Source organism: Carcharodon carcharias, chromosome 3, assembly GCF_017639515.1.
Source record: "Carcharodon carcharias isolate sCarCar2 chromosome 3, sCarCar2.pri, whole genome shotgun sequence".
In the NCBI taxonomy this organism is placed as follows: Eukaryota; Metazoa; Chordata; class Chondrichthyes; order Lamniformes; family Lamnidae; genus Carcharodon; species Carcharodon carcharias.
This window is the reverse complement of record NC_054469.1, coordinates 193,723,757-193,746,694: the sequence shown is the minus strand read 5'-3', so window position 1 is coordinate 193,746,694 and position 22,938 is coordinate 193,723,757.

Below are 22,938 nucleotides of genomic sequence, written 5' to 3'. Positions count from 1 at the left end.
TGACTACTCCTCCTTGGACCCTATTTCCTGTAAGGACTCTGCTTCATTCTCCCAGGGCAGAATTTTATGCCTTGCGAGCGAGCGGGCAACTGGCCAGATCAGGCACGAAATGGCGTGAGGTGACTTCGAGCGAGTGTCCCAATGTCATCCTGCACGCACACAACCTTCAGCTCGGCAGACACTTGCAGGTTTCGGAGCCACGCCCACCATTAATTAAAAAGCCACTTAAGGCTATTTTAAATATAATTGTTCATGATTTTATGTTGTCTGTGTGATTCCGCACTCATCGCAGAGGCAAAACAGACAGGCAGGTAGCCCACTTTTTGTAAAGCCTCATCCAAGGGCAGGATGAAAAGGGTCAGCAGCATTGCCAGTGTGAGTAGTGAGGAGTTTTGGAGATAATTTGCTGCTGGTTGCTTATTGGTACTTGTCAGCTTCATCTCTGTTTGGGGTTTCATTGTTAGCACTTCCAAGCTTCATTTCAGGACTTATCGGTGCCTCTGGAGGAAGAGAGGGGCAGAAGGGAGAGGAGGCCAGGTGTCCCAATGCAGCTTCCAGGGGAGGGACCTTTGGGAGGAGAGGTGCAGGCACAGTGGGTGCAGGACTAGGAGGAAGTCCCAATCAGCTGTCCACAGTTGATGTTCTGCTCAGGCGTGTAATGACATTTATTCGTTTCTGTATGGACTTGACCAGCCAGGCTGAGCGGACTAGAGGGTTTTCAGCAATCGTTGTGTTCCCCCGCATCCAGGCTGCAATCGACTGCACACATGTGGCCATCAAGGTGCCAGTGGATCAGCCTTGTTGTCTTCGTCAACAAGAAGGGCTTCCACTCGATGAATGCGTAGATAGTTTGTGACTACAAGACGCAGATTCTGCAAGTCTGTGCAAGGTACCCAGGCAGCTTGATGACACGTACATCCTGAGACATTCCCAGGTGCCAAGGCTCTTCAGTGCTCCAGCCCGACTGGACGGACAGCTGCTGGATGACAAGGGCTATCTGTTGAAAAGGTGGCTCCTGACGCCTCTCCGCTACCCAAGAACAGAGGCAAAACAGCCTACAATAGGAGTTATGCCTCCACAAGGGTGGTGACAGAGAGTACCATAGGGCTTTTGAAGATGTGCTTCCGATGCCTGGAACATTTTGGGGGAGAACTACAATACCCCCCAGAATGGGTGTCACTGATCATGCTGCGCTCTCCACAATCTGGCACTGGCAAGGGGGGACCCACTGGAGGAAGAGGATCTTGACGCAGCTCCACAGGCCACAGAGGATGAATCCAGTAATGAGTCAGAAGAGGAGCACTGTGAGGAGAATGCTGAGGGTGTGGAGGATGACCTCTGTATTCTTCAGGGAGGCAGGGATACCTGGGGCGCCTTGATCCAACGATCTTTCAGCTAGGCTGCCAAAGATCTGCTTCCACCTCATGCCAGGGCTGCTGCCTCCATCCGGGATGTTTGAAATGACCCTTTCATTTGAAGCTAAGGTCCACTCAGTGCCTGTGCAATAAAGTTTAGAGCAACTCTCATCCAGCATTACGTTCTGGTGTACCCTGCACCACAGGAAAGGCGAAGCATACTCAGATCATTAAAACAAAAGCACAATTCATAGAATTTTGATACTCAAAACAAATGAGCATTACCATATCTGGTGTTAATGCCCACACCAATAAATATAAACAAAACATGGCAGAACAGAAAAACACCGGTGAATAGTCTCTCTTCTGCTCCTGGTGCCTTAAACTTATGTTTACGGGTGCTACATCTTGGCATCTCCCCAGCTGGCAACGGGCATTGGAGGCAGCCTGCTGACTCTGCTGTCCTGTTGGCCTTGATGACCTTGGCGGTCGTCCTCTGGACAGTGGAGCCACAACTGGCCCCAACTGGGAGGGAGCGGCCAGAACCACGGCTGGCATCTCCCCAGACATCACAGACTCATCAGATGCCACGGTCACTGGCAGAGGGGTAGAGAAACTGCTGCCATCATCCAGAGCGCCCTGAGAAGAGCCCGCAGAGATGACAAGCAGCTCGTGTGCCAATGTGAGGTCGCTCTGGTTCTCCCTGGTCACCATGCCAACATGGTACTCACCCTTGCTGAGCGCAGCAGGTCGTTAAACCTTTTGCAGTGCTGCGCCCAAGTACACTGCACAGCATCGCGACTGCTGACCCCAGTTGCCACCTCCTCCCAAGCTTTTTTGGTCCGATGTGGTGGCCTCCTCCTGCCATCCCTGGGAACGAGGGTGTCCTGCCTGACACCCACCTCCTCTGCTAAGACTATGAGGCACTGGTCTGACAAAGGGGGGCCGTGGGTCCACCCAAACTGCCCTCCCACCTGACATCTCCAGCAGCTGTTGAGGCTATTTCTTCAGTCCCCAGACCGCAGAAAGATTCTACCCTGGCAGCCTTCAGGGAGCCGCCTCTGCCGATTTTAAACTGCCCGCTGGGTTGCCATTGGACCCGGCGCCTGACAGGTCCCCGCTTCCGCCCGGCCCTTCCCGACCATTGGGAAGACGTGCTTTACGCTGGGCAAGCATTAATTGGGCAGCCAGCGTGAAATCGCGGTTGTGGGCCAATCACAGTCGGGGACCTGTTTCCCGACCACTCCTGGGCCCTCTGACTGCGCACGTCCAACAAGGGGAAAATTCAAGCCCCGGTTTCTCTGTCTCATTGTATGTGTTCTGATGGTGCAACCTTTCAATACCAGTGCTTCTGATCTGTCTTCCTTTTTTCCCAATTAAGGAATTCCACTCCCCACCCAACCCCATTGTGGTTGGCAGGGCACCCGACCAAGACTTTTTTCCATTTCCTGTTCTTCTGCTCTCACCCCTTCCCCTCTCTCCCAGAGCCAGAAGAGTCTTCCTCATCTTCCACCTCACCAGCCTCCGTACTTGTATCTGACGGATCATCCTCCACCATTTCCACCAACTGTAGTGTGACACCACAACCAAACACATCTTCCCCTCCCCTTTCAGTATTCCTAAGGACCCTATTCCTCCATGACATCCTGGTCCATTCCTCCATTACTCCCTCCCCTTCACACGTCATGTTCCATGCAAGGGCAAGGGATGTAACACCTGCCCAATTGCCCCCTCTCTCTCCTCACCAACCAGGGGCCCCAAACGCTCCTTCCAGGTGAAACAACAATTTGTTTGTAATTTTTGAATTTGTTACACTGTATTGGGGATGGGCAATAAATGCTGGTCTAGCCAGTGGTAACCACATCCCCTAAAAAAAAAACACTGCTCTACACTGGGGAAGCCAAATGTAGGTTGGGTGACTTCTTTGCAGAACATCTTGGTTCAGTCACAACATGACACTGAGCTTCAGGTTGTCCACCATTTTAACTCTGCGCTCCAATGCTGTTCTGACCTCTGCCCTCAGCCTCCCACACAGTTCTTGTGAAGCTCAATGTGAGCTCAAAGGAACAGCATCTCACTTTTCAGTTAGGCAATTGGCAATCTTCAAGACTCAGATCATAACCTCTGCCTCATTTTTTTTTCTTATTGTACTTTTTTGTGTTCTTTTGTTTTGTTTTGGATGGCAGCTGTTGGTGGTGATTCTCCTTTTTAGCTTACGCCTCCTCTAGACACTTCTTTACTTTCCCCATTGCTGTCTCTTTTACCCTGCAGTGTTACCTCTTTTGTTATTTAATCTTTTCTGCCTTCCGCTTATCACAGACCTTTCCTTCAGTTCTGTCCTCCCCATATCCCTGCCACCACCTCCCCTCCCCCGCTTCCTGGCTTCACTTAAAAACTGTTACCCTCCAAAGCATTCCCAGCTCTGATGAACGAATGAAATGCTGGACAGGATTTTTCCGTGGGCTTTTGGAATTCAGCGCCGGGACCAAATGGGGGTCCAAAGCACACACTTGATGGGAGCTGGACTGGAGGAACTATGTTTGCGGAGGCAGCCTCCTATTTGACCACCTGCGAGATTATCTTCCAATTAAGGATGGTGGGTGGGCTCCCGATACTGCCAGCCCAGCCACAGGATCAGCAGCTCTAGAGCCTTGGCGCCCACACTGGGAGAGGTGGGAAACATGGAGGAGTCCTTGGAGGGGTAAAATTAATAAAATTTTTGGGAGGGGTCAACCAGGCAGGCTCCTCTAATTGGCGCAAGTGTTTGGGCTGGTGGTATAGCCTTTGCCACCAGTGGCTCCCTCTTTTGGGATGGACCCTCCGATTCCGATGCATCCCTGGACTTCTGCCGGGAAACCACCTCCATTCAGCTGGTGCCCTATGCATGTGGTGGGGCTGGGGGTGGGGGGGCAGGTCGGGGGGTCACTGCTGTGCTGCCAGCAAAATGCAGGGAGCCTAGTATATTGCCCCTAACTTGGGCTTTAAATATGCAGATTGGTTGCCCTCCACCTTGCAACAGGTGGCTTATCTGCATGCCGGCCCTCCCTCTGAAAACTTCTCCAGAGGTGGTGGCAATGCCTAGGGGAACAATTTCCACATGGGACCCTGATATTTCCCCACCCTACCACTTGTACTCCAGCCAGGCTGGGGCCGATAAAATTCTGCCTGTTAAGTTTGTTTCGCTCTCCACAGATGCTGCCAGGACTGCTGAGTACCTATGGCAATTTCCCCTTTTATTTCAGGTTTCCAGCATCCATATCTTGCTCTTGTAGAAGAACTGTAAATGGAAACGTGTATCAAGTTAATTCTTAGAAGGAAAAAAGTTGGACCATCCAGAGTAAATACCTACTTGAAGCAATCAGATTGCTCAATTCAATAACATTAATGGTCTTAGCTGGTTAAGTGTATAGTTTAATTGTTCATAAACATTATATAAATGATTAAGGGTTCAATTCTTACTTTTGTAAATGGTAGTCTGACAGTTCTTTATTCTGTTGAATGAATTTAATTCCTAACTGCTGTATTTAAGTCTAACTATGTTATATATCACAATCTAGTTCATTAAGGCTCATTAAATTGTCCTATTATTGCAAATGTAATATATAGCACTGTTATTCCTCTATGGAAAGAGTGCAATATTACTTAGTGATTTTTTTCTCTTTAATACTTACCTAATGTCTGTGGCCTACCACAGGTTCTTTAAAAGAAAACAGGCTGTAGTATAATGGAGGAATTTGCCCTTGTGATGTTGCAGAAATTTGTGAGCTTCAGGAAAATGCCGATCCTCATTTATACAATGCATGCTGTAAGAGACCAACCTAATAATAAGGAGCATGTGCTCTTTAATTCGGAGAGAAAAACACAAGCTTTCCACAGGGTCTTGGATCATTACATTAGGAAAAAAAAGGTTTGTTTTGTATCTGAGCCAAAATGGTTGGAAAGTTTTCCAGCCAGAAAAACAGCCGACTGTTATGATGTCCTTCTTTCCAGAGTGCTATACCTGAGGAAGGGAAATGGTTCCCTGTAGGGAGAGTGAGGAAAAATAAAACAGAGTCCTGCACAGCACTGTTCAGAATATCCAGCAGTGGAGTTTGACAGTAAACCAATGCTGCACCTTCCAGCTCTTAGTCGACCTTGGAGCACCAAAATATTATTTGCAGCTTCCAATGTTTTCCCAGTTACATGTCCTGTGTGCTTTCAGGATGCCGCTTGAAAATAAATCTGGAATGATTGTCAACTATGGTGCTGTTGCACCAAGTTATAAATACTGCTCTCTCCACAGATCGTTGTTATTCAGACACCAAGTCTGAAACCAATTTGAGTGAAAAAACACCATCCTTCACATAGAGCTCATTGTTGCTGTGTTGGAAAGTGTCGAAAGTGTCCAGAGAAGATGTCCTCAGATTGGTGGGGTATAATGGAGATGTGGGAAGAAGGAAGGGTAATTGAAAAGAAAAAGAAAGACCTACATTTATGGGGTGCCTTCTGCCACTTCAGCACATCCCAGTGTATTTTACAGCCAGTGAAGTACTTCTGGAGGTATAGTCCATGTTGTGGTATAGGAAAGGTAGCAGCCAGTGTTCACACAACAATGTGATAATGACCAGATAATCTGATATAGTGATGTCAGTTGAGGGATAAGTATTGGTCAGACACTGGGAAGAACTAGTCTGGCATTCTTTAACATTTGGTGCAACTTCTCATCTGAAGGATGATACCTCAGACATTACACTGCTGTTTCACTGGAGTGCCAGCCTGGATTATTCGCTCAAATCTCTGGATTTGAATCCACAACCTTCTGGGTGTGAATTTCCACAGGGAAATTTCACTCATCTGCCATTACATCAGTGGGAAATTTGCAGAAACCCCGGATAACCGGTGCTTACTTAATTTTTCAACATCATTCCCCTGGGATGATAATGGGGTGCAAGGAATACCTGTTCACCATATAGAACACAGCTGATCTTTAGTTCCTTGAAGTTGGATGTGGGCAGGTATGTAGTGACACAATTCGGAAACATTACAGGTTATTTTAAATTGGTTTAACTTGGTTCAAAATTTAACTGAGTCTATAAAGAGTTGATTAAGTTATCAACTGTGTCAAATTATTGCCCAGATCACACCTCTTTTTTTCCTTGCCAGGGCATATTTAATTTGTATGTTTTTCATTTCCTGTTTAGAAACTTGCCATTGCTAACAGTTTTTGTTTCCACTTAATCTAACATGGTTCTCTTTTTATTTCACCATAACTTATCTTCCCAGTCAAGTGCCCTGGCCTTCATTGGTTTGCTTCTCTTTTCTATTCTCATACATATTGAAAGTTACTATATTATGATCAAATTTGCAAATGTTATCCCCACCTATTGAAGATACCAAGTTGTCCTGCCTCATTATCCAGGATTTGAGTTTGCCAAGCATCCATTCTTGTCAAAATAGTAATATTTGACTGAGAAAATAGTTTTCAGCACAGACCTTTATTTTTCATGTTCCAGATTGCTTTCGAACAATCAAAACTTTCTACAACTGTGATCCAGATTTTCCTGGAATGTTTCAGCATAACTGTGGTTTAAGAACGGAGTTGAACTGTTTTCTTTCCTGAACAAATTATCAGGTAATTAATTTTATGTTGATTTTACATCAAAAGGTCCAAGGCCATGGATTCTTCAATTGTTTGCATGTCACTGTGCTACCGCTGCTGAAAACCCTCTGCTGCTCATCAACTTAGCACTGCCCCACCCATGCAAGGTACCAGCTCACCAGAGTTTCCTGCCTGTAGGCCACTAGAGTAAATTTTATTCAAAAGATGTGATGGAGTGCAGCTAGCAGTCGCCTGCTATTGGTTGAAATTTCTGGAGTTAGAAAGTGATTTTCTTACCAATTTGTTTAGCGGATTGTGAGGAGTAGGGGGCTTTAAACATTTAAAAATGTGTATGGAGTTTTTTAAAAATCAGTGCTTGTTATTTCACTCTATTGGCATAAGCCTGAGGGTTATTAATATAGGATTTGTGTTGCATAACTGATTTTACAACCTAACATTATCACAGTGGGGTGCCCATTAAATGAACAGTTTGCTTGACAGCTCCAAGTGGTTGTAAAATGCAAATCAAAAACAAAAATACCTGGAAAAACTCAGCAGGTCTGGCAGCATCTGTGGAGAGGAACACAGTTAATATTTCGAGTCTGAATGACCCTCCAACAGAACTAAGTAAAAATAGAAAAGAGGTGAAATATAAGTTGGTTTAAGTGGGGGGGGGGGGTGGTGGGACAAGAAGAGCTAGATGGAGGGCCAGTGATAGGTGGAGATAACCAAAAGATGTCACAGACAAAAGGACAAAGAGGTGTTGAAGGTGGTGATATTATCTAAAGGAATGTGCAAGTTAAGGGTAGAAAGCAGGACAAGCAAGGTACAGATAGCCCTAGTGGGGGTGGGGTGGGGGAAGGGATCGAAATAGGCTAAAAGGTAGAGATAAAACAATGGATGGAAATACACTTAAAAATAATGGAAGTAGGTGGGAAAAGAACAATCTATATAAATTATTGGAACAAACAACAAGGAGGGGAAAAATCGGAAAAGGGGTGGGGATGGAGGAGAGAGTTCATGATCTAAAATCGTTGAACCCAATATTCAGTCCGGAAGGCTGTAAAGTGCCTAGTTGGAAGATGAGGTGCTGTTCCTCCAGTTTGCATTAAAATACAAATGTTTGTTTTTGTAAGAGATTAAGCACTTGAGCAAAATGTTTGTTTTCATAAGGGAGGGGATTAATTCAGTGGTGTAATGGAAAATTTTGAAGTGCAGGAGCACTACGAAAATCTGTTGGCCATATTATTTCTAAATCCATTATTACATTGTTTTCTTATGTATTTATCATTTGAGTCCCATAAAATCAGTAAACTATGCTTTTTAAGTGAAAAGTATTAGTGCCGGTAGGTGGTAGGCATTTTATTTTGAACCATGTGATATTTTGAATCATTGGTCTTTAGCTAGAATTTCATTATACAGCATTTTACAGGTCGAGTATCTGTTATCCGAAATCCTTGGGGCCGATCGTGTTTCAGATTTCAGATAATTTTGGTTTTCTGATACCACGTATAGGACGAGGCCTGCTTACATTACAGTAGCCTAACCCTTGGCTGGCTATAGTCTAAAGTCAATAAAATGGCTAGGCAAGTAGGATGTATCACTGAAAAATAAATGCAGGGTACCTGTAATAAATTCCCACCCATGGCACCATCTTCGATTCTGCTCATAGGAGAGGGTTCAGAGTGTTGATGTATTCTGCTGGGAGGCATTCTTGAATAATTCTTCCAGCTTCATCTGCCTCATCAACATTGGTTTTTGTTTCATAAGCTTGTCTTTTTTTTTATAGATTGACATTACATAGATTGACATTATTCCTTGCTCACTTCTAAATGCACATTGCCCAAGCGCATCTATCAACTGTCACACATCTGAATAATATCGAGTAGGGGCACTTTCTCTACTGGATTCATTATGTCATCCTCATCTTCACTGTTTTTATCATTTACATTTCATGACCGTAAAGTTGACTTGGCCCATCGGCTGAATTAATGACGTTACGTTGGTGAGGTGGGGGTGGGGGGTGGGGGGTGGGGGGGGTGGGGTGTTGGGTGTTGGGGGTGGGGGGATGCAGAAGTGAACAGCAAAAACATTGTTCTTCACCAAGAGTATGGCAGGGGGATGTGCTTAACAATTGTCCAGGAACAACATGATTTTACAGTTTTCTTCAAGTTCAGCTACCCGACAATGCGCATGTGCCTCTGGTACAAAGTGGCTGTGAAGCCTGTCAGAAAACTATTCCCCAGTTACCCAGGCTCTCTTATTGGCTTAACAGTGAAAAAGTAATGTCCGAATATGCTTGAAGCACTTGGGGCATTTGCTCTTCCCAATTACAGCCGATTTACATTTGTGTGTGCCAGCTATCTTGGCACAACCAAAGACAGTCAACATGTCATTGGTATCCTTAACACCCATTGATGTACTCTCCTCAGGTGTTGCTAGTATTTTCCTAGGGGTGTATCACCCGAACAGACTTATTTTGTTCAGGTGAAAGATTTTCAACTGAAATTAGCCTAGCAAACTCAACAATAGATTTTCCAACGGTCTTGGTCTGCAGATGCTTTATCACCACAAACTTTCAAAAAAACTTGATACCATGATCCTTCTTGAATTTCCACAACCAATGCTTCACAATAATTTTCACAACAGGTTCGGTTCCACACTTGCGCTAGAGGGAGAGGCTTGTCTTGTCCTTCAGTCCTCTGCCAAGCAGTGATATCGCAGCCAGTTTGTGACAGATGGTTTTGGATTCCAATGCATCGGGGGTGGGGTGGGTAGTGGGGGTGGTGAGTCCTGGTAAACATGAGTGCTGATGCTTATGAGAATTCTTGAGCGCGCTGGTGTTATATTTAAGTTCATTTGATTGAATCCTCGCTCACATTCTGCAGTGCTGCTTGAAAGCACTTGTGCACAATTTAGCAATGGTTGTAAACGCTGGGGAATGCATCGTCCAGCTTCCTCCACATAATCTCTGAATGCATTGAATACAGAAATAGCTGACAATTTAAACCTCTTACAGAGAGAAGCTATTGCCAATTTTCCATAACCTGGCGGCATTTCAGCTGGCCAATAGTCTTTGTCATGAATGATCGAAGATGCATAACTGGATCGGGCTGCAAAGGCTGAACAAGAGCCTTTCAATGTCGTGGATGTGAACATTTGATTTTCTAAATAATTAATAAGACTGGTAAGAAACTGTTGATAGTTGATGCTGATAATCTTACTGTGGCTCCCTCACGAGACCATTCCAAACTTGCCCTGTGCGACTGCAACTTTGGCCTCAAGGGTCTTTGTGTCAGGTTTCTCTTTCAATCCATGCAAAAAGCGTATCCTGCAAAAAATCAGTTTGTCTGCATACAAAATCATTGTGGTGCATTTCTGCAAACACTCAGAGCATGCTGTGTTCACGTAATGTGTCATACATCAGAACTAAATCTAAGAGGAAACCCTCTTTAACAGATCCTCATTGGTTTTCCTGTCAGAGTCGGACCTTATTTCATCTTTTGTTGCCAGTTCAAAATGAGCACATAATGCTTCATTGTTGCACCACACAGCCGACATCTATCCATGCAAATATGTTATCCCCTGCACCACTAACTTTTATTTTCTGCAATAACCTTTGATGTGGCACCTTATCAAATGCCTTCTGGAAATCTAAATACAATAATCCGCCAGTTCCCCTTTATCCACAGCATACGTTACTCCTTCAAAGAACTCCAATAAATTGGTTAAACATGATTTCCCTTTCACAAAACCATGTTGACTCTGCCTGATTGTCTTGAATTTTTCTAAGTGCCCTGCTATAATATTTTTAATAGTAGCTTGTAATATTTTCCCTATGACAGATGTTAGACTAACTGTCCTGTAATTTCCTGCTTTCTGTCTCCCTCCCTTTTTTGAATATTTGCTATTTTCTAATCTAATGGAACCTTCCTCAAATCTAGGGAATTTTAGAAATTAAAACCAGTGCAACAAACATCTCACTAGCCACTTCTTTCAAGACCTTAGGTTGAAGTCCATTCAGACCTGGGGATTTGTCAGCCCGCAGCCCCAACAATTTGCTCAATACCACTTCCCTGGTGATTGTAATTTTCCCAAGTTTCTCCCTCCTTTCCATTTCCTGATTTACAGCTATTTCTGGGGCATTACTTGTGTCCCCTATAGTGAAGACCGATGCAAAGTATCTGTTTAATTCATCCACCATCTCCCTACTTTCCATTATCAATTCCCCGGATGCACTTTCCATAGGACCAGCGGTCGCTTTGTTAACTCTTTTTTTATTTAAATATGTATAGTATCCATCTTTATATTTCTAGCTAGCTATCTCTCATACTCTAATTTTTCCCTCATTAATCTTCTTGTCAATCTTTGCTGTTCTTTATATTCTTTCCAATCTTTTGACCTGCTACCCATCTTTGTGCAATTATATGCTTTTTCTTTAAGTTTGATGCTGTCTTTAACTTTTTCAGTTAACCACAGATGGTGGGCCTTCCCCTTGGAATTTTTCTTTCTCATTGTAATGGATCTACTTTGTGTATTCTGAAACATCCTTTTAACTATCTGCCACTGAGCTTGTATTGACCTATCCCTCATTTGCCAGCTCACTTTAGCTAGCTCAGTTTCATGCCCTTATAATTGCCCTTATTTAGGTAATGCTAAATTGGGTCCTCTCCCTCCCATTGCAAGTTCCTCTCCAGCCCTGAGAAAATGTCTCAAACCCTGGCACAGGGCAGGCAACATAACTGTCTAGACTCTCGCTCCTTGCTACAAAGAACAGTATCAAACCCCCTTACAGTAGTGTCCCCTATGTTCCTTTGTGATCCCCCACTTGAATGGCTCCCTTTACTACAGTGCCATGGTCAATGAGCTCATCCACCCTGCAGTCCCCACTCTCACCCAAACAAGCTGAAAGAATCTCAAACCTGTTGGATAATTGCAGAAGCTGACTCACCTGTATCCCTGCCCTCTGGGTCCCCTTACTTGCCTCAGCTACAGTCATACCCTCCTGTCCCTGGCCACCTTCCAAATCAGGAGAACTTATCCTAAGCAATGTGACCATCTCCTTGTACAAAGCGTCCAGGTAACTTTCCCCTTCTCTGATGCCTCGCAGTGTCTGCAACTCAGCCTCCAGCTCAATGACTCTGAGCGAAGCTCCTCAAGCCACAGGCACTTACTGCAGATGTGTTTGCCCTGGATAAAACTGGTATTCAGGAGCTCCCACATGCTGCAGCCTTGACACATCACCTGCTCTGCTATACTTATGTACTTTAGTTAATTACTTAATTATTTTATTCAATTATTTATTTTCTTTTATATATTTATTATTCTTATCACAAATCTCTGTACTATTTTAAACATTAGGAATAGAATATACCTTGACCGCTTACCAGATACTCACCAAACAACTAGTTTTTCCCCTGTGGTAGCACAAGAACCAATTCCTACAGGGTGAAAAAGTAAAAAAAAAAGACAAAGGAGTTCCTCCCTTCCCTCCTCACCGAACTTCATCAGTTCATCAAACTCTCACTCCATTAAGGGTGCACACTCAGTGCTGGTCCCGCTGAGAATGTCGGAATTTATATGTTCTAAACAAAGGGACCAGCTGAGCCCATATACAGAAAGACCAGTTCAAGCTTATTCCTTATCTAACTATTTCAACTCCTACCAGTGGATATCTTCCTGCTTAGGCCCCTGGATGGGACTTAGAATTTAAACAGCACTTGCAGTTAAATGTTAAATACAAACAAGATTAGATTTTTAGAAAGGTATTTACATTTCACTCAGCTCAACAAATTCTCACAATCCATTGAAGTTGTAAACTCAGCAGTGCTCCGGCGCATTCCAGCACAACCACACCACTGGATTAAGTACTTAAGTGAAATGTTGGTTTACATAAGAGATTAATTGAAGGAACTTTTATGCAATGAATGGGCTTTTTTTAACAATGGGAGTGTTTTTTTTTAATAGTGGCATCATCAATAGACACATAATAGTATTTTATTTTATCAGCATGGGTCCTGGGCTTTGCCTATGGTGGATACTAGATGAGTTGACATGGAGCAGGTAAAGGCAAATGGTTGTGTGTGTAAGAGGGCACAAGTTTACATGAGCAGGCACTAAGTTGGCATAGGTGCTATAAAGGACCATGGGGGCTGGGTGGAGGATTTGATTGGCAAATGCCCCTTGCAGTTTATAAAAACTCCCAGTTGCTGTGGCAATACTCAGACTACCACATGTGTGCAGTTGATGGCACACACTGCCAGTGGGAATCCAGCCAGGAAGGCAAATCCAAGTGGCTGCTCATTCTGATCATTGTCACCACAGGGAAAATTTACATAATCATTGGCGCTGGCAAACAAGTCATCAGTTACCTGCCTTATGCATTTACGGACAGCCGACTGTTGGAAGGATTTGGAGGCGAAAAGTTTGAGAGCAGTGGTCAATTTCACAGGCCTTTGTGGTCCAGCAGTGAGGCTGCAGTTGCCTGTCACCACCTGATGTGACAAGATCAGCGTGAGGAATAACTACCGTGCCCGTGAGATTCAGGGCAGCATCGTCCCAGATTTGCACTAAGTGCAATAGCAGGCGGGAAAAATGACGTTTTACCCATCGGCCACAATGGCAGCTTTTCACGCCGTATCGTCCCACTCCCGCTGCATTAATTATGCATTCCCAGGAAACACGCCGTTTCCATGTTGGGCGGGCCTTCATTTGCCCACCGCGCCTTCACCTCGCCACTTATCATGCTGGGCGCCATATTTAAAGTCTAGCCGCACGCACCCCTCTCTGTGCTTCCAGCCCACAACTGCTGCAGGGAAGGCAAAAAGACTGCAGTCCCCAGGTTTAATGACATGTCCCTCGCACGCCTTTTGTACAAAGTGGAGGCCCACCGTAATGTCCCCTATCCCCAGTCTGGCTGCAGGATGGGCAGCAGCATCACCAATCCAGCTTACTCCCTTGAGGGGAAGAAGCATCTAGAGGGCATCAAGATGCCCCATTTCCCTCATTGCCAGGAATTCACCCATTAGTCCCACAATGGAGTGCAGGTCTGCACGTGTCTTTGTCTCCATGGCGCTGCCATCCTCCTCATGGAGATCTCCATACCCACATATGTGGGCACCACTGCATCAGAGAGCAGGTGAATGCACTCCTCCGGCTTGAGTGCCACTCTGTTGAGGGCTTCCACCAGCTGTGTGCGATGTTCCCCCACCTTCTGCAGACTCTCCAATATTAGCTGGAAGGCCATTGGTGGTCAGCACCAATGCGCTGCATGAGAGGACAGCCACCCAGTGCCGCAACAGGATGAACTGTCTCATCCGTTCCACCAGGGTAAGTCAATCGTCTCATCGCTCTCAACTCACACACTCACAAACCCATCACATATCCACAGGGACCTCACACCTCAAGGGACAACACCACTAACTCTCACACACACTCTCACATCTCCATCAGGCTCATATCCTCTGGAGCTCACATCCTCATCCCATCTATGTCTCCAGTCACCACACAAACATTCCTTACAGTGCCATGTGTCCTGCTCACACTCTCTCCATCTGTTTTCATGCAGGAGAAGCCTGCTCACATCAGCAGGGAGAGGTCCCAAATCAGGGATGGAGTGACCCACATTAGGCCTCTCGCTCACTTTGAGGAGTGTGCCATCATGCTGACTGGTGAGGATGTGGACCGTGTCTGCGGCGATAGTGAGCTCAGTATTGAACGCCCTCATGAGGATCCTGCACCACTCAATGCAGATGTGAGTGCTCTCTCTCCTGCTTTTGATTGTGCTGACATGCATCAATTATCTCTACTTTGGTTCACAGGGAGCTCTGCCAAGCAACAAACACCATCAGGCAGCCAGTCCCTCAGCTCCATCCATGTCCTCACCTGCAGCCAAGAGGACTCCTCCTCCATTGAACAGCTGGAAACAAACAGCCTGGAAGACCCATCAAAGTGCTTACCCACACCCTCCACCAGCACAGAGACACACACCTCCGTGGCACCTAGAGCTAAAGTAGGCTTGGGTTCACAATCTTGTGACATGAGTCCGATGCAGGGGGAAGCAGGTTCAGCCAAGCTCCCCGGCACTTGGAGGACTGCTGGGGAAGAGGCATCTGTGAGGTCTGTGTCAGATGACAAACCTCTGGATTTGGCCTTCCAGCTAATCTTGGACAGTCTGCAGAAGGTGGGGGAACATTGCACACAGCTGGTGGAAGCCCTCAACAGAGTAGCACTCAAGCCGGAGAAGTGCATTCACCTGCTCTCTGATGCAGTGATGCCCACATATGTGAGTATGGAGATCTCCATGAGGAGGATGGCAGATGCCATGGAGACCCTGGTCCAGCAGAACACAGAGACAGGTGCAGACCTGCACTCCATTATGGGACTAATGGGTGAATTCCTGGCAATGAGGGAAATGGGGCATCTTGATGCCCCCCAGATGCTTCTTCCCCTCAAGGAGTCAGGCCGGAGCCCTTGGGCATGCGATGGGAGGAGGAGCAGCAGCTGGGCACCCCAGGTCATCCATTCAGGAATTTCAGAGGCTGTCCTCTCTCTCCAAGTCCCCTTTGCATTAAACCCCTTCAACCTCGTCCTCTGTTACCACAGAGGGAGCAGCCCCGGAACCAGATCCCCCACCGGAACTCCTACCACCCCCGGGGACTCCTCCCCCCCGGGAGTCCTCCCACACTCCTAGACTCCCCCTCACTTAGCCCTTACCCCTTCCTGACTCTCAAAAATCCTTACTTCTTCCGCCACCCGTCTCTGCACCCGGCACCCTCCACATACATTCTGGGGTCGCCTGGCCCAACTCTAAAGGAACTGCTCCACCCCAGAACTAAAATGCTGACTTCTAGGGTGCTTTCCCCTGAGTCAGGTTTGCAGACCGAGATCGAAAATTCAGACCATGGCACTTTTTCAACCTTAGAGAGTTTCAAAAGATCAAGGTGGGAAGTGACTTGATGCCTTTGACAGAACGTCAGAAGAGGAGGACCATCACCGTCCACAGAAGCAACGATGTGCTGTGGTGGAAGCAGCACAGGAACAGGAGGGAGGTACAGAGGACAGCGACTAATGTTGCAGGGGGGTCACAGTATATATAAACAGAAGCTTAAGTTCCTTAGGGTGGAGCTTTCTACGCCCAATTGGCACCGGGTGTGTTGGGTGGCATGAGTGGACAATATGGCAAGAAGGCCAGGAATCAGTTTCACGGCCACGTGAAGTCAGTTTGCGATCATCCACTCATCCCTGTTGATGGCGATCCCCCCATCGGACATCGGGAACCTCATTGTAATATATCTGCATATCGCTATAAGGCCAGCCCACCACAATTATTCCCCAGACTGGATAACCCGCCCATGTTGGTGGGAAAACACACCAGTGCGGAACACATCTTGACAGCTGTGATGTGCAGAAGTTGGGACTGACCGCCAGGGCTTTGCTCATATTGTGGATATCCGAGAAGCAGAAGATGCCAGAGCACGTCACCAACGGCTCATTGGAGGAATGTCCATGGAATGTTGGGTGGATTCCCATGAACATGGCTCCATTGCAAAGCAGCACACGGAAGGTGGAAAGTCACCGTTGAGGATCTGCACACAGCGCATGTTGGTTGAGGACGTGGAGAGGAAGGTCCAGCTCTGTTTGGGAGAGGCAGATATACCCGGGGGGTGGGAGTGGAAGAGGTGTCGGGGGGACAGTGGGGGGTGGGGGGTGGCAGTGGTGAGATTGGGAGGGGGAATGAAGATGTCAGGGGATGAGGTTGGGGTAGTGGGGGAGAGGATGTCAACTGGGGAGATAGGTGTAAGGGGGGCTGGGAGGTGTAAGGGATGGGGTTCAGTGGGAGGAGTGTGGAGAGAAGAGGGAGTTCAGGGAGGAAGGAGTCTGGGGGAGGGAGGGGAGTGGAGAGGGGAGGGAGTAAGGATGCAGGAAGAGGTAAGGCTGGAGGAAGGAGTTGGGATGGGGCAAGGATTAAGGGTTTAAGAAGATAAAAGCAAAAAACTGCGGATGCTGGAAATCCAAAACAAAAACAGAAACAGAAATACCTGGAAAAACTCAGCAGGTCTGGCAGTATCAGCGGAGGAGAGCCCAGTTCTGTTGAGGGGTCATGAGGACTCGAAAAGTGAACTGTGCTCTCCTCCGCCGATGCTGCCAGACCTGCTGAGTTTTTCTAGGTATTTCTGTGTCTGTTTTTGTTAAAGGTTTAAGAAGACCTGCTTCTGTGCTCTGGCACTTTGTTGAATTTATAACAAAATGAATGGAACAAAAACAGCCCTGCAGCCCTCACCCCTCACACCTCCTTAGCCCCGCATGCACATTCCCCATGCCCCATCTATGCCAACCTATGCCATCTCATGGCCCCACCCACTCTGCATAACCCCTCATAACTGCCATGGAACAGAATCAGGGTTCCTGGGGTTACCCTCAGACCTGCAAGTCCACATACAGGCAATGACCTCACAGGGTCTCTGCCAGAGTGGGAGATGGATGAGGCAATATTTTCTCTGCTTTGTGCCTGTCCATCAATGGCGAGCAGAGAGGTCCAGACTGACCTCACATTGGCACTCGAGCTGCTTGTCGTCCCTGCGGGATCCTCTCTGGGTGCTTTGGGTGACAGCAGCAGCTCTTCCGCCTCTCTGCCAGTGACCGTGGCATCTGATGAGGCTGTGGTGACTGGAGAGATGCCAGCCATGGCGCTGGACACTTCCTCCCAGGCAGGCCCTGCACAGGCTCCACTGGCCAGAGGACACCTGCCAAGGTCATCAAGGCCAACAGGACAGCACAGTCAGCAGACTGCCTCCAATGCTGCTGCCAGCAGGGGGGTGGGGGGCTGGTAACCAAGACGCAGCACTCGCAAACATAAGTTTAAAGGGGGGAACTGTTCACCAGTGACCTTATGTTCTGCCATGTTTTGCTAATTTGTTTATCTGTGTGACCTTTAACACCTTATATTGTTTTGTTCCTTTTCTGTGAGTGTCAACATTATATAAACCTTTCTTTTGTGTTAATGGCCTAAGTATGCTTCACTTGTTTTGTAGGTGCAGGGCATGCCACTATGTCATGCTGGATGTGAGTGGCTCTAAACTTTTTGCACAGGTACTGAGTGGACTTTGACTTCAATGGAATGGGTCATTTCAAACATCTGGTAATGAGGCAGCACCCCTGGCTTGAGGTGAAAGCAGTGCCTTGGTAGCCTAGCTGAAGGAGCATAGAATAAAGGTCTCTCTAGTGTCCCTGCCTCTCTGAAGATTCCAGAGGTCTGCCTCCACATCCTCACCATGTTCTTCCCCATGTCCTCTTCTGATCCACCATTGAAAGCATCATCTGTGGCCTGTGGAGAGGCCTCATGATCCTCCTCGTTCCTTGGGTCCCCCTTTGCCAGAGCAGATTGTGGAGAGCGCAGCATACAACAACTATCAGAGACACATGCTCTGCAAGGTACTGTAGTTCTTCCCCTGAATGCTCCAAGCATCTGAATCTCACCTTCAGCAGACCTGTTCTACCTTTCAATGTCCGCCCTTGTGGAGGCATGATTCCTAATATAATACTCCTGTTTCTGTCCTTGGGTGCCAGAGAGGCATCATAAGTGTCATATCAATGGACAGCCCTTGTCACCCAGCAGCCATCCATCCAGTCGAGCCATCCAGGAGCCATGGATAGCCTTGGCACCTCTCGTGCGCGCCCGCCGACTGAAAGATCGCAAGAGTGTGCGATGCCGTTGAGACGCTGCCCGGTGCCATCGTGCACTATTTCATTCCCATTTGGGTACACCCATCCACCGGACAAAAAAATCCTGCCCCTATATGCCGAGAAGCTTTTTATTTAACATTTTTAAAATTGGAGAGAGAGCGTTACCATATTGAGGCACCCTCTCTCTCTCTCTCTCACCTGAAAAAGTAGGCTTCTTATTCTTCATTGTTGGAGAGCTTCCCATTCACCCTCCAGCTTTGAAAGACCACCTGCTGTCCTTAACTGGACAGTTGGCCCAGCCTCTGGCTATTAATTAGTCAATTGGGGAAAATCACTGCCGAGTGACTGTTTTCCATATAGCGCGGGCTTCTGACCCCCACTTGACCCTGACATTGAGGTGTCGAAGCCCACAGGGAAAATTCTGCCTCTGTTGTTTGGAAGTTGGGTTATGTGACAGCATTGTGCCCCACTGGCTGGCTCAAGGAGCAAAGAACAAAAGGCTGGTAACACCACCACCACCCCTCCTCCCCCCACCTCAAAAGCTATGGGGAGATGGTGGTAATGTCACTGGACTAATAATCCAGAGATCCTGCTAATGTTCTGTGGACACAGAGTCAAATCCCACCATGGGAGCTGGTGGAATTTAAATTCAATTTCTGAAAAAACATTCTAGAAATGGTGATGTCTCAGTGATGGTGATGGTGACCAGGACAATTATCATCAATTTCTGGTCCGCTAATACCCTTTAGTGAATGAAATCTGCTATCCTTACCTAGTCTGGCCTGCAACTCCAGATCCACAGTAATGCATTGACTCTTAACTGCCCTCTGCAAGCCACTCAGCTCAAGGGCGATTTAGGATGGACAATAAATGCTGGCCTTGCCAGCGATGCCAATGCTCCTTCAAAGAATAAAGAAAAATAAACATGTGCTGGTGAAAGCAAACTTCGACAGTGGGTACCTCATAATGCGTCTGTCAAAGTATGACAACAGCGCTGTGAAGTGGGGAAGAGATTGATTTTGTCAAAGCTTCTATAATAGCCCACAGAATACATGAAACAGCATTTAAAATTGTTCTGGGTCTTACTGAGTCAAACCTGCCACTCATTAGGGGCGCCAGTCAGTTCATTTGGTTTTCAAATGTGTATCGTTCTGTGAAGTAGATCCAGCTCCATAAATTTAAATAGTTTCAACTGTTGCTGCTCATAAATATCCTGCTTTCACCTGACATCGGCATTTCTATTGTATATTCTCTGGTGGATCTCAGGTTGTTCCTTTGTTGCATCCTGCAGTGTTCTGCGCTATTTTCTGTACCTCCCACAGTGTAAATTATTTTAAGGAAACAAATTATTGTGAGTCCGAAAGGATGTAAAAAAGCCTTCATTAATATAAAATGGGCATGCATTTCTTTGCAGCTCCCGAGCATTCAAGGGCTGAAAATTGATGCACAATTAAATATTAAACACCACTTTATTTTTCCAGCCTCTTGCTTTTAGTATAATTTTTGACACAATCCTTTGAGTTCAGGCTATCCTTATTCACCTGGCTGTGCAGCAGTTTTCTCCTTTCTTCACCCTGTGTTTTTCCTTCCCTGAGGGCATTAACCATAGCTTGCATAAGTGACAGCTTCCCTCTGCTGACTTATACTTAAGTGACCACTCACTTTGTGCAGGAACCTAAAGAGTAAGCGACTCTAAGCTATCACAGTGGAGCCCCATCCTCCTCCTCACCTGAGATGCAAACTTCCAGGGCTCAGAAGGACCTTTGCTGATCCACCCTTCCCTAGACAGACATACTGAGGCTTAGCATCATGTCCATATTGCCACCTCACCCCAGACCAAACACGTTGAGCAAATATGGGCCTTGCAGGCCTGCACAAATTAGCCACTCTATTGTTAAATCAACCCGAATGGTAGTACTTCATTAAGTCTCCCTTTTGCATCACAGCATAAGCCATAAAAAATAACAACAAACCAATGGTCAAATACCTTTGTGGTACCAGTTTCAGTGTATAAGGTGATTTATACCAAAAGAAAAATTACAGTTATTAAAGCAGCATTAGATCTGTCTGGCACCAATTACTAGACAGTAATAAATAATACAAAACCATAGGTATTGTCAAGAGATGCTAATGAGATTGTCACACGTACAAGGCATTCCAAGCATAAGAACTTATGAATTCGAAGCAGGAGTAGACCATCCGGCTCCTCGAGCCTGCTCCGTTATTCAATAAGATCATGGCTGAACTGATTTAACCTCAACTTCACCTGCCTACCCTCAATAACCTTTCATTCCCTTGCTTATCAAGAATCTACCTACCGTCGCCTTAAAAATATTCAAGGACTCTGCCTCAGCCACCTTTTGAGGAAGAGAATTCCAAAGTCTCTCAACCCTCTGAGAGAATTTTTTTCCCCTCATCTCTGTCCTAAACGGGTGACCCTTGTCAATCAAAAATCTGTCTAACTTGGCCTTAAATATGTTCAATGACTCAGTCTCCACTGCTCTCTGGGGAAGAGAATTCCAAACACTAATGACAGCTGCACTGTTACATTCCTCTCTTATTTTTCATATTATTATTTTTTCACAAATCTTGATGGGATCATGTCTAGCTATTCTCATTTCCACATCTGAAAGTCCCTTACTTACTCCTGCAGCATTCTGAACAAAACAATAATAGTTTCAACAATAATTGGGATTGATAGAAAATTAGATCAGTCAGGTCGGTATATGAATGCCATTCACAGTTTGATTGAATACATTATAGCTGTGTGTGTGTTTATGTGTGTGTCTGTCTGCTATTAGGAAACCAGTATCGGTCAGTTTAAATTGTACAGGACCATTTCAGGCCGCCATCCCCCAGTGCTCTAGAATTCATCCCAAACATGACTTTAATTTTTAAGTTACAGGGTTTCCCAATATTGGAGAAACAACAGGGGAGAATTTTCCCCATGTTGGGTGGGCTGAGCGGGAGTGGGAGAGGGCGTGGGTGGATGCAGATCCGAACACCACCCATGATTGGGTCCATGCCACCATTTTATGAAGGCGGGCCAATTGAGGCCCGCCCAGCACATTTCTCGACTCCTGAGGATAGTGGGAGTGGGCAGGCAGCAGCTGGAGTGCACTGACCGCCGGGTTCAATGGTGACCTGGTAGCCTGTTTAAATGAAGGCCTGGCAGCCTTTGCAAGGCTGCTCACAACGGCCAGTAGAAGGGCACAACAGAGGGCTTCTGTTCAGCAGGCCAGGCCGGAGGGTAGGGCAGTGGGGCAGGCCAGGCCGGAGGGTAGGGCAGCGGGCCAGTGTGCCCCTCGGTTCTCAGATGAGTGCCTAGCTGCCCTCCTGGGGGACGTGGCAGCGTGGCTGGAGGTCCTGATTCCGAGGGACAGGAGGCGGAGGCCTCCCCACGGGACCAAGCATGCATGGGAGGAGGTGGCCAAGAGTGTGAGCTCCCATGATGTGGTGCGACGACATGAGTCCTGTGCTGAAAAATATTCAATGACCTCCTGTGATTGGGAAGGATGAGTACAATGTTGGCTGAGGTCACTTAATGTAGGCATCAGCCGTTACACCCAATGCACCTGACCCCAACAACTCTGAGTACAGTAACGGCATTGAATCCTTCACGGCATGTTTCCCTTGCTAGGTGGACCAGTAGAAATTGCCCATGCCTAGTTGACCCTGAGAGGGTAGTGCAAAGATGGGTTCTGCACCTGCAGCGTGTGTGGCACTGACATCCAGAGTATAGAATGGGGGTGAAATTCAAGGATCTGCACCTAGGCACAGTGCTGGAACTGGGAAGAATGTCAAAGTCAGGGTGCTAACATGCTGGGAGGGGAGCTTCCAGGTGGTGGGGCACCAATCCATCTGCTGGTCTTTGCGCTCCACGTGCTTGTGCCTCCTTGCTTAGTAAAGTTACACCTTGTGGTGCCACATGTGAAGGAGGCAGCATTTGGGCAAGGTGGGGGGGGTCAGCCCTGGCTTCTTTGTGTGAGTGTGCGGCAGCTGCCGGGTAACAAAGAACAAGAGCCCTGCAATGTCCCACTCTGGCTGGGTTGGCAGGGATGCGATGGGAATCCAGGTACAGGCTGGACTAATCAATGCTCTTCTCTCCTTTTCAGGAGAAGACTGCACATGATTCCACTGTGCCCAGGTTCACCGGTGGTGGTGAGGCTGGGGTGCCAAGGGGAGGTATGTTTGCTGAGCACTCAGGTCACCATGTGTGTCCCAGCAGCCATGGCAGTGCTGAATTCTCAGTGATTGAAGTTTGCAACATGGGTTGACCATTGATTATGGAAGGATGAGAGCATAATGATCCCGGGGACA